Raw genomic sequence first — 13,529 nt, 5'->3', positions numbered from 1 at the left:
AAACAAAGACACCCCATACAACCCTCACAAATAAATACCTCAACTTTCAAACTGATTCATAGATTAAGAAGTATGTCAATCACACACCAGATTTTCTTATTCAGAATCTCTGTACTGCACTGCTCTTATCAAAACAAAAACATGGCAAGCTTTCCCTCTCATTCTGCACACATATACATGTAAATATCAAATCACATTGCTTCCCACATTAATTAAAAACGAAACACACATTTCTATTGGGTACACATTTAAACCCTCTCCCCTTATGGAACACTCAACTGAGCACACAGGTCACAAGTTCAGCACACAATGTTGCTAATCCAAACAGCAAGTGTGCTTGACTTTTCAAAATATCACCTCATCCTATGTACTCTTCCTTTCAAACAGTTTTTGTTAACAAATATGAAACATGCTTTTAAGAAACAGAAACATGCACCATATTTTTCAGTCTAGAATGTTCTCAAACAGCCAATCATTTATTTTTTTTTCTTCAAAACTGCATCTTATCCACCATTTTAGAAAAATCTTAGTTTTCAAACTGCCATTTCATTTACAGAGACCATCTGAGTGCATCCAGACCTCCTTTCAAGATGCTTAGAATGTGGATTGTGGGACACAGCTATATTTTCTGGAGCCAAAGGTATGCAGAAAACAGAGGCATTGACAAAGACCTAGCTTTGCCAAATGTAGACATTAAATGGATTGGACACAGAGGATTAAAGTGGCGCCAAATAATGCCATTGGTTAAATCCTTTTTGCATTTCCAACACCCTGACCACATAATTGTGCACTGTGGTGGCAATGACATAGGCACTTTGACTGGGGTAGGTCTGGAAATGCTTATGAAGGACACCTTTGGAGGACTGATGTCACTTTTCCCCCAAACTGCCTTTGTCTATTCTAACATATGCCAAAGGCAGAAATGTAACTAGTCCAATGAATTTTGTCCACAGAATGAGAAAGCTAGGAAGCATATCAATAAAGCTGTTTCTGCTTTTCTCCGAGATTGTTTGATGGGGTCCATTTACCAAAACAATCTGCGTTTCAATATGGATGGCATCTATAGGAGAGATGGTGTACATTTTACAGATGAGGGTAACAGAGTCTTTCTCATCAACTTTAGACTCTGCATAGGTACTTACTTGTAGGCACCAAAATCTCTCAATAAACACAGCGTCTCTTTTTAGAGCGACCCAACATCTAAACACATAAGCTTGATGTATATCTGAAAAATATTACTTTTTTTGCTTGGAGTTGCGCACCCAACCCGTTAGGAGTTGTGCTCCCAACGCGACAGGATCGTGCACCCAATGCCCTGGAGTCGCGCACCCTGCACGTTAGGAATCGTGCACCCAACGTGTACACACGAGGGAGGCACGCTAAACGCCGCGCTGGTTGCGCGACTCCTAATTTTAGTGTAAAAAAAATAGCACCTATCCATAATTTCTATTCTCCCTAGGGACCCCATTCCCCGGGGCCTATATGCAACATTGGGGACTGTGGGGGGAGCCCCAATGCTCCACGGTCCCAACTGGCTGCCCGCGTCCTTCGGGAGCTGGCATTGCTTTTCCACATGGGGAGCTGCTAACATTCAGCTCCCCATGCGGAAAAGCAATATGGTTTGCATTTTCAAAGAGAGAGCAGGTTTCCCTTCTCTCTCCTCCAAAATCCAAACCAAGTTTGCTATGGCAGGGTGGGAGCCACGGCTCCCGCCCTGCCATAAAAAAGAGCAGTGTCCCGGGGTGGGCACCCAAAACACTGTAGGAGCCAGCCCTGGGGGGTGTCAGTCCCCAGGGTCCTCAATGGCTCCAGAAGGGGGGCCACGCAGCCCCCTCCACAACATACAAAGCCCCTGGGGGTGGTGGTCCCTGGGGCTTGGGGGCCTTTGAGCCCCTAACCATTTTTTAGAAAGCCCTGGGGGGTAGCGGTCCACGGAGCTGGGGGGGCCTTTGAGCCCCCCCTCATGTATTTTGCTAGTGGTTGACGGTTGAGCCCCCCAACCATTTATTTCATAGCCCTGGGCGTGGCGTTTCCCAGGGCTGGGGGCCTCTCTGGGCCCCATAACATTATTAACTTTCTCCCCTGGACTTTGCCCCCCGGGGGCTAATTAGTAAAGAAGCGCGGGAGTCCGCACATCATTTTTTTAATGGATTTTGCTGTTTTAAAAAAAATGGGGGGGCCTGGCGTTACTTGTGGGACCCCCTAAGCAAGTCTAGAGTGTCAGGGTATTTCTACCCTGCCCCCTTTATACGTTTTGCACACTTGTTCCACTGATTTCTTCAGCCTCACTTCTACTGAGGCACAAAATGGCTGCCAACACTTCCTGGTTTGGAGTGTTGACAGACAGCTGACAGCCAGTTAGCATTCAGATCGTGATCGTAAGGGTGCGCTCAGGGTACGCTCAGGGTGCGCTCAGGATGCGTGGATCCACTGCGGCCATAGATATATATGTGATTTTACTTTTGACTTTCTCAGCAACTACTGAATGGATTTACACCATTTAACCAAAAGGCACAACTCTGAACCCACAGCTACCTCTTTCCGAAATGTGGTTTAATTCCGTTCAGCAGTTCAGACTGTAACTGCGATTAAAGGTTCTTATAGGAAATTGCATGGGAAAACACGCTATGGGACCCCCCTTTTTTCTCAGCCCCACGTGACGAATCACCCCGAGAGGACCAGAGCGCCCCACCAGTTTAGAAATTTTGCGAAGATTCGTCAACCAGCGCCAAAGTTTTTTCAGTGAATTTCAGTGGTATGGAAATGCTTCACCTTTCCTGCCCGAGAAAAAAAAAGTCAACACAAGAAAAGTCACATGTTTGCTGTGTGACAGGGTCCTGTTGCAAGGCAGTGACAAGAAATACTCCTGTAAAACAGCGAGTATGTATAAACATCTGAGGACCATTCACCTGAAGTATCTGGCATGAAAAGAAGTGAGGCGTGCAGCAAAAAATCCACCACCAGGCATTGCTAGAACCTCCGGAGCGTCCACTTCAGCCCCACCAGTAGACATTCACCCAGAATTTGCTTTTCTGCAGCAGCACTGCACTAAGTGCAAAACCATCATCTGTTATGGTGAACAGTCAGTGGACGCTATTTGTGCAGCTCAACAAAACCACAAATGCAATTATTTTTTGTTTTGTTTTTAGAATGATATTGAATTCCAAAAGCTTACTGTTTACTTAGTTGCTTTTTTGTTCAATTTTTAGAAAACACCAAAAATGTCAAAATTGTTAAAAAACTACAAAAAAATAGAAAACAAAAAACAGAAGAAAAAAAAAGTCCAGAACTACTTTATCTGGTTTAAAAAAAGAACTATAATTGCATGGTAATGTCTGAATGTTTGGTTGACTGTATGTGTAGAGCATGATTGACTGAAAGAAGGCATTAGTACTGTATGGTGAATTTATAGGGGCAGATTTTTGAGGAAGTGCTGCATCGTGACACTGCAAGCCCTTTAGCTGCACCGCGCTGCGCCACTTCTGAAGCACAGGGATGTGACATATTTACATGAATATGTCCCAATTCTGTGCTCCCTCTGCACTAGCACACAATCACTGCAGCCATGCAGTGACTAGGGCGCCCTTGCACCATACTGCAAGGATATCTGTGTCGTGGGGAGATTGGTTTTGTGCAGGAAGGGACTACTTCCTGAACAAAAACAATCAGTAAAGGCATTTTCCTCCTTCAACGTGTGCTGTTAAATGCAGCATGCATTGAAAGGAAAAAACGAGGAGGAATGAAAACATTTCTCCTTGTTGTGCCTCGCTACATCACCTCTAGGGTGGCGCACCATTCACATGTATCTACTGATTTACACTTTCTCGTAGGTCTTGAGATGTGTTATTCCTTTTTTTTGTGTGTAAATTTTCATGAAATACCTGGTACAACAACAATAAATACATGTTATACTACTGTCCGTTAAAACCCGGTAGACACAGATATCTCAATCAAAATACAGAATAGGATGTGGTTTTATAGCAATAGTTAAGAAGCAATTCATTAATACATAATAAAATCAGGATGAGGAGCCTGAGAAGAGACATCAAATAAACTTGCAGGGGCATTAAAAAATAATAACCTCCTGTTACTTGAGGTGGGGGCTTCCTCCAGTCACTTCACAATAAAGTATTCCACACTCAATCCTGTTTATAAGCTGGAATCCCTCCACCGCTTTAGAGGGACCCAGATGTTCAACCCCAACTGCCTCATCTTCCTGCCTCTCCGAGAATATCTGGACCGTTTGGACAAATAAAGTTAACCTGGTGTAATTCAGTAAGAAGAGAGAAATAATGTAATTGCTGCCTGACTTATAGGGTTTAAGGATTAAGGGAAGGATAGGGGAGGGTGGGACCTGGGGGAAAGTGTATTATTGTTTAAAAGAGTGTTTCTCGATTTATGAGTTAATAGGATTAAGGGGGTAATGTGAATGTATTTTTGATCTAGATTAGAATGACCCAGGCCACTAATGCTGCATACATCACATGCACAGACCACTGTCTGAGCGCTTCAATGTGGCAATTTCTTAGATAAAAATTTGAAGCTTAGGATTTGTACAGTTAATATTGGGGGTCTAAATGACTGGAGGAAGAGGCAACGGCTGGGGCAATTTGCTAGGTCCAACCAGATAGACTTGGTATGTCTACAAGAGTCCCACTTACCATGGGCAAAAAGGCATTTAGTAAACATCAGAGGATTTGACCTGTTGGCCTTTTCCTCCCAGACATCTACCATCGGAGGGGTTGCAATATTGGCTAAACCTTTTCTGGGAGGGGCAAAACGCCAAATGGCAGATGCCCTAGGGAGGTGGGCGCTGGTAGAACTTGCTGTAGGATTTACACTCTCTATGGTTCCAACCAGGATGATCCTGATTTATTTGAACAGCTGGTAATATTGCTGGCGAATTGGCCAATACCTTTGATAGTATGCGGGGATTTTAATATCTCTGCTGACTTTGGCAATAATAGTGCATATGTAGGCTGAAGGCCTAAGGTATATCGAGCACTGAATTCATTATTTAAGTCACATGGGCTGGTAGACGTCTGGGGGAACAAAGAACCTAATAAACCAGGGTTTACATATTGTTCTTGCCCCTTTAAGAAATGTACCAAGCTGGACTATTTTTTGATCTCTATGAGAGAAATTAAGAAAGTTAGAATCAAGACATTACCGAAAGTAATTTCAGATCACAGTCCATTAATTCTGCAGCTTTACTTAGATGCCCTAAATAAAATACATTCAAGATGGACCTTTGAGAGGAAGTTATTAGCTAATCCCAAATTTGTAGAGTATATAAGGAAGTGGGCCCAAGACTACTTTGACATGAAACGGTATAGTGCATTCCAAAATATTGTCTGGGATACATTCAAACAGTCCTTAGAGGGGAAACGATCAGCCTCTCAGCTAGTTGAAAAAAAGAGGTTCAGGTAAAAAATCAGAGGCTAGTGGGTCAGTTAGCAGCTGCAGAAGAACAACACATGATAGATATTGGTCAGGGTAAAGAGGCCTACGGGATTCAGCAGAAGATTATGACTATTAAGCAGAGATACACAAATGGATAGCCCAGAAATCAGCCTATGAATACCAGACACATAGGGGCAAGGTTTATGAGAAAGGAGAGCAGGCGGGTAAACTTCTAGCACTCCGGATTAGGCAGGAAAGCAATAAAAATGCCATAACAAACCTACAAGAGGGGGATCAGAACTATACAGAGCCAGGTGTTATATCAAAGATTATATAAGGAAGAGATCGGAACAGATGCTGTTATTGTTGAGTTTGAAGATATAGGCACTCACTTGGGTAGTCAGGACAGAGCAGCACTTGAGAAAGATTTTGAAATAGGGGAAGTTGTAGAAGCATTGCAGGATTTAATAGCAGGGATGACCGCTGGGCCCGACAGTATCCCGCTCGAAGTGTATAAATGTATTCAGAGCGAGATTGCCCTGATATTGTTGGATTTATTTAACAGCATAATGTTTTCTGGTGAAATTCCAGAATCTTGGAAGGAAACTAACATCATAGTTTTTCATAAAAAAGGTAAAACTTAAGAGAACCCTGCATCCTATCGTCCAATATCCCTCATCAATACGGATACTAAGATCTATGCAAAGGTTCTGGCTCAAAGGTTGGGAAGGATCATAGGCGGTTTGGTGTCCCCGTGGCAGCATGGGTTTATCCCAGGCCGAGTAACAATGGATCATATTAGGAGGGCCACCATGCTCTTTGATGTGCAAAACACACACGATGATGGACGGAATGTTGCACAATGGCAAAACATTCACCCCCAGTCACAGATCTGGGTTTAATCCATTGTTATTTTGCTCACCAAGCCACCCCAGTTCAGACATGGCCATATGCAAATCAGTCTTGACCTTGTGCCTCATGGGAACAGTGCAGGCTGCCACGGGGGGACGGATGGCCATGTTCCTTCTAGACGCAGAAAAGGCCTTTGATCGTGTTACGTGGAAGTATTTGTGGGGGATATTGGAAGGGAGGGGCTTTGGCCTCAAAACAATGAGAGCTATTAAGGCCATGTTCTGAGCCGAAGGCTTGAATCCAGCTAATAGGAGGCAGCTCAGAAATAATTTTTATTTCTAGGGGGACGCAACAGGGGTGACCCTGTTCACCAATTCTTTTTGCCCTGTACATAGATCCGCTTATCTAGAGAATATTAGGATGCAATGATAGTAGACCAATAGTTAGTAATAGGTTCGAGACCAAGCTTTTGGCCTACGCAGATTACCTGGCCATAATCACCTCAGAACCAGACAGGGCTATGAGAGGTATTAAGGAGATTGCAAGTGAATTTGGACGGTGCTCTGGCTTTTTTTTTTTTTTTTTTTTTTCATTAAACATTTTTGCCAATTTTCCATAAACCAATAAGTGTTACAGCACATTTATACATTTGAAGACCATGATCACTACATTACAATATTCCTACCAACATATGGCATTAATTGTAATTCTTCTCAGTAGCAGAGTTTCAGGTTTCCTGCTCAGTACCCTGAGCCAATCCTACCCCATTTATCCCTCCCTTCTTCCACTTTGTCACTGGGTACCAGATCTTCTTTCCCAAAGACCTACTTTTTTCCCCTTTCTGTCATATATAGCTTTTTCTAAATTATAAGTTGATAATAGCCGAGCTATCCACATCTGGAAAGTTGGTGGGACTCTATCAAGCCATGATATCGCTATACATATTCGAAAAACTGCGGTTAACATAAACATAAATTCAGGATATACAATCTCAGTACTCCCCGAAACCCCCATTAATGATAGCTCATCTGTGAGCTTAATTTTGCATCCCAATGACTCATCCAAAAATTTCTCAATCTCTTTCTTCAGGGAAAACAATTGTGGGCACTATGAAAACATATGTAAAATGTCTGCCTCTGCGGAGTCACACCGTGGGCAAGTAATTCCTGCATTACATCCCCATTGTGTGAGTCTGGCAGGAGTATGATATAATGAGTATATAGTTTTATAATGTTGCGACTGAAGGGTAGCAGAACATAGAATTGTTCTACCCATATCCAGGGATAGCTGGAAATCTTCTAACTGTACCTCTAATTTATCCAACCACTTCCTGGCATATTTCTCTCTGTCATCAGTTTTATATACGCATAATTCTGCATATAAGAAGCGGATCGTACATTGAGGGCTGCTCTCTAAGTAATCCATTATGCGACAGGTCCCGAAACCTAGCGATCCTCCTTTTTTGTTTGCCAGGTAACTTCTAATCTGTAAATATTTATAGAAGCTGTTACTACCTACTTTGAATTTACTTTGTATTTCTTGAAACTGTAAAATTTCTCCCTGTGGGTTCATAAGATTCCCAACTTTCCTAATCCCTTTATTATCCCATACCCTCATCACAGAATCTCTAAAAATATCAACAGGTAGAGAGCTATTTGTATACATTCGTGTATAGTTGTTATGCCTTCCTAATCCCAACTTCTTTTGTAGCGTCTTCCAGATACTATAGGCGGCTTTCAAGGTTTTAAACCTAGTATGTTTATAGTAGCTGAAGTTTATTGTATTTAGGAATACATTTACTGCCCCTTCTCCCATGAGGGCTACATAGACATTAGTATTAGTATTAGTGTATTATTGGAACTCCCTCCCACTGGACCTAAAATTAGAGACTAACTTGTTCCGCTTCCGCAAGGCCTTAAAGACATTGCTTTTTACTCAACGCGCCCAATAGTCTGCTGTGGCTCTGCCAGGTGAAGCTGCCTCCTTCTTCTACCGTCTATCCCTAGCGCTGGGAAACCCATTGTGGGTAGCTGCGTGCGGTATAAGCTCAAATAAATAAAAAATAAAATAAATCCCTGCGAAGCTTCTCCTGTCTCTATGCCCCCTCCACCAATTAAACCTTGAAAATATTGGATCGCTGTGGCCCAATAATACAAGCGAAAATCCGGTGCTCCCCATCCTCCCTTTTCTCTTGAAAGTGTTAGGTGGCGGTATGCTCTTCTGGTTTTGCCTTGTGCCCATATAAATTTATTTAAGATAGCTTCTATTTTATTAAACCAAACGTGTTAAAAAGTGGTATTGCTCTAAATAAATACAGAAATTTTGGGAAGGTAATCATTTTGATCACATTTATTCTGCCCATCAATGTTAAGTTAAGCTTGTCTATCCTTTCCGTATTCTCCTTCATTTTCGCTACCAGTGGTTTCATATTCAACTCTACCAGGTTATCTAGATCTGCCGTAACTTTAACTCCTAAGTATGTTGCTACCTTAACAACTCTACTGTCTTGGTATATCATAAAGGGGTTTTGTACTATTTCTGTTTTCCCGCTATTAATTTTATATCCAGAAATTGCTCCAAACCCTGTGGCTTCCTTCTCTATCTCAGGTAGAGCTCTGTCAGGATTGTTAGTGATTATTGCCACATCGTCCGCATATGCGAACACTTTGTAGCTAATGTTATTTAGGGTAATTGGGGAAATCCTACAATTGTTTTCAAATCTGCGCAGGATAGGGTCAATATACAGGGCAAACAATAATGGCGAAGCAGGGCATCCCTGCCTTGTACCCCGTCTTATTTTTACTAGTTCAGTGTACCCTTTTTATAATTCTAATTCTAGCATTCGGCTCTGCGTATAATGCCTGAATTGCCTTAATATATCCCTCACCCAGACCAAACCACCTCATTACTTCCCATAAATATTTCCAAGAGACCCTGTCTAGGGGGACGCAACAGGGGTGACCCTGTTCACCAATTCTTTTTGCCCTGTACATAGATCCGCTTATCTAGAGAATATTAGGATGCAATGATAGTAGACCAATAGTTAGTAATAGGTTCGAGACCAAGCTTTTGGCCTACGCAGATGACCTGGCCATAATCACCTCAGAACCAGACAGGGCTATGAGAGGTATTAAGGAGATTGCGAGTGAATTTGGACGGTGCTCTGGCTATTTTTGAACGAAAGCAAGACACAGATAGTCTGCATCAGTAATATTATAAGGAACGATGCAAGGTGTACGGAATCAGCATTCTATCTAGGGGTTAGGGTAAGCTCCGTACCGGAAACACTTATAAATGATAATTTTGCTCCATTATTAACAGCAATCGCAGCGAATTTAAAAAGAATAGGTGCTCTACATTTGTCTGTAATAGGGAGAGCCAATGTATTTAAAATGACCATGCTCCCCAAAATTTTATTTCTCTTTTGTTCTATTCCATTTCTGATTGATGCGGGTAAATGAAATCAATAGAGGTATTATTTATTAACTTTATTTGGCAGTAGGGTAAAATCAAACAATCCATGAAGTATCTGTCCCTACCACAGTAAAAGGGAGGGTTGGCAATTCCTAATATCATATTTTATCAGTGGGCTTGTCTGAGTTGCCAGATGGCAATATTATTTGATTCTGCTTAACCACTTGGCTGCTAAGGCAATATTTTACTCTTCATTGTTTTTCCATTGTAATCAATGAAAAGTGCATGACGAGTTACCCTTGTCATTAGCGGCGAAGAGGTTAAAAGCCTGACAAATACCTCATTTGGCAAACCAGAATCACCCATCCAGTTTTGAACTGATGTTGGGCAGAGAAGATGTAGGGATTCCGCTGCAGAGAACAGATAGACGGTTCTATAAAAAAATGTGATATAAGTTAATGGATAGTGTTTGAGAGGTATGGAAGGTGACACAAAGAAACTTGGCAGTTCCAAAAATAAATTATTATACACCCCTATGGAATTCAAGTATATTTCCACAACTTATTGATGATAGGATGGGGAGAGAGTGGGAGCCGCAAGGAGTCAGAAGAGTAGGGGACATCTTTGCAGGGGACTAACTGTTGGGCTTCAAACCATTCAGAAGAAATTTGGCATCCAGGCAAACCAAAGCTTTACATTTTTACAAGTATATAATACTCTCATAGGTATTACACCACAGATCTCTCCAGGGGGCAGAATTAATTTGTTTAAGTGTTTATTAGGTGGTGGAATGAAAATTAAAATGGTATACAGTGCCTTATTATCGAGTCTACATGATGATTTTGAAAAATTTGAAGCCTCCTGGATGACGAAATAAGGCCACCCGCATGATGATTTGGATAAAGCGCTGCAACTAGCTAGGAAACTGTTTCACTCCACAAATTTAAGAACCCAGCACTATTAAACCCTCTTTAACCTGTATTAAACACCTGCCAAATTATATGAGTGGAGTAAGAGGGAGGATGATGAATGGCCAAGGTGTTTGGAAGGGCCCGCTAATTTGTTACATATGTTCCATCAGTGCGATAAATTAAGTTTAATTCGTGGGGAGATTGAGAAGTTCTGAGAGGGGCTGCTAGGTTTTGAGATCAACCTATCCCCTACCCTAATGATAATAGGAATTGATAGCAATCTGGGCCTCAAGATGGAGGATGAAGCCTTTGTTTTCATATCTGTGGCTGTCTTACAATTATTGCTAGCGGGAGGCTGGAAAGACACTCTAGCACCAACATTTCAGATGTGGCTGACCAGACTCCTGGGGATTCATAATATTAGATGTGTTATTCCATGGTTGTTGTGTGGGAACAGACACAGCAACACCCATGGAACGCCCCTTCAAAGCAAAGTGCTGTGTTTGAATGGGTCGTATTTTCAAGGAGAGGAAAAGCCACGTAGGGTGGCTTTTGATCTCCTTGTAAATATGGAGGAGTACCCAGCATCATCACTACATTACAAAAAGTGATGTACTGTTGGCACAGGGGGCTTGTAAATCTGCCCCATAAGTGCTTAGGTATTGGCAGAGGGATACAATAAGAACATAGTGCTGGAGGACTGACTGATAAACTGCATGCGACTGACAGGATGTATACTAGGCTGCATAAGTACTACTTCAGTATTTAGTAGAGTGCTTAGAGGTTTGTAGGGATTGTGCAAAGAATATTGTAAGTGTACTTGTGTTGGTGCCTAGGTCATTCTATAAGAACATCACTAGTAACTAGAATGATGACAGTGCCGCAAACAAAGTGCTCAGTTAACTTATAACTGCTTAGGTATAATCTCAATGCCCGAGTCATTCCGCAAGTACATAGGCAGTGACTGGGTTCCTAGAGTGCTAGTAGTTGACAGCAGGATAGGTTTATAAGCACTTATGTTTCAGCAGAGTGATGAGATAAGGGCATGCTTCTAACACAATTATTGTAGGAGTGGACACAGACTCACAGTGTGAATACATACAAGCATGACTATTACCTGGACTTTCAATGTATAAAACAAGGACCCCCTGAATATTAGTTAGTTCAATTCCTAGGTCAGGGAAAGATGAATGAGAAAAAACAATACCTAGGCAATTGCGTATATTTGTCTACACAGTGGTATATAGGAAAATTAACAAGGCAAGGAAAGTTCTGGCTTTACTGACAGCATTTTAATAGTTTGTGCAAAACAATACAAATCAGTTAAAAAACTGTATAAGAATACAGTATGTTCTGTTTCAAACACAAGACATTTTTTACTAACAATTCATTCTAAAAAAACAATTTAAAACACAGATAAAAATACATAATCAAGGCTAGTGGCAAATAATTATTGACGTGCGTTTCAGCGAGCTAGCGCCTTCTTCAGGATTACCCACAGACTACCTGAGAAAAGAAAAAGTTATTATTTTTAAAAAATATACAAAAAAGAAACAGACAATATAAGATCTCAAGTTTACGGCCCATATTAGTGCAGATAGGGTCGAATTTTTAGATAATTTAATCTTAAATGACCAAGGCAAACTGAAAGTGGATTTATATGTGAAGCCCACAGCGAGGAATACTTTGTTACACTTTCGTCGTTTTCATCCTCAAATCAGAAGCAAAGCATTCCTTTCTCTCAATTCTTGAAAGTTAGACGAAACTGTTCAGATATTTGTGACTTTGACAAACAGGCGGTAGAAATGAGAAATAACTTTTTAGATAGAGGATATCCCCACCGGCTGGTGAGGGACTCCTACAAAAGGGCAAGACTTTTCAATGGGGATTCTCTTCTGCGCTCCAAAATAGTGAAGTTAAAGACACAACTAGTCTGCATCACTAGGCATTCCACTTTGGATGCCAAAATAAAACAAATTGTCAACTCAAATTGGCATATTTTAAATAGTATTTCGACACATGATCAGAAGCTATCTAAACCTCTTTTTGCCCACTGTCACAATAGGAATATCAAGGATCAGATTGTCCATTCTGGTTTTGATAAATTATCAAACCAAGGAAGTTTTGTGCAAAAACCCATTGATACCAAGTTACCAATCAAAGCAACAATTAAATGTTTGCCTTGCAAATCGTGCAATACGATCCTAGAAGGTGAAAGTTTCACTCATAATGGTTATACCACACATGCCACACAGATGTGGAACTGCAAGATGCAGAACACCATTTATTTCATCTTATGCCCTTGTGCTTTGGGATATGTTGGGGAAACCTCTAGGCCCATCCAGACCAGGCTTACAGACTATCGTTCTGCTATAAGGACCAAGAAATTACTATCACCTATGGTAAAACACATTGTTGAATGTAACCATGAGCCTAATAACTTTTGATGGAGAATCCTAGAGAAAATTAATAGTCCCAGATCTGAAAGGAGGTATGATAATACGCAAAAAACGCAAGGTTTTTTGAATTTTTTCTTTAAACACCTTCAAAAACTGATTGAATAGCGAAATTCCGTGGGAAAATGCTACTTTATAATGCCATCTTTTAATATTTTCCTTATTATGTGTTTCTTAGAGATAGAGAATGGTAGATATGGTCGTTTCTCTAACAGAGTGTGTTAGGTAGTTCATCAAATATGTGGAAAGAGTATTTTTTATCTTTTAGATTGCGTATAAATAGATTTTTCAAAAACAAGGTAGGCTAGAATTTTTTCTGAATATATACTGTGTTCCTTGAACATTTCGGCGTTACATTTATTAAGATCAGGTAAAACGTTCATGTAGTTCCTGTAATCGGCATAATGCCCTATGTATCTATAATACTGAGAAGTTATTTTTCGCTAGATTAGGGACTAATTTTAGTCTCTTTTTGAGAGCGATATCCCTTATT

Source organism: Lissotriton vulgaris, chromosome 5, assembly GCF_964263255.1.
Source record: "Lissotriton vulgaris chromosome 5, aLisVul1.2, whole genome shotgun sequence".
In the NCBI taxonomy this organism is placed as follows: domain Eukaryota; kingdom Metazoa; phylum Chordata; class Amphibia; order Caudata; family Salamandridae; genus Lissotriton; species Lissotriton vulgaris.
The sequence above is the reverse complement of the archived record's forward strand: the minus strand, read 5'-3'. Positions refer to the sequence as shown.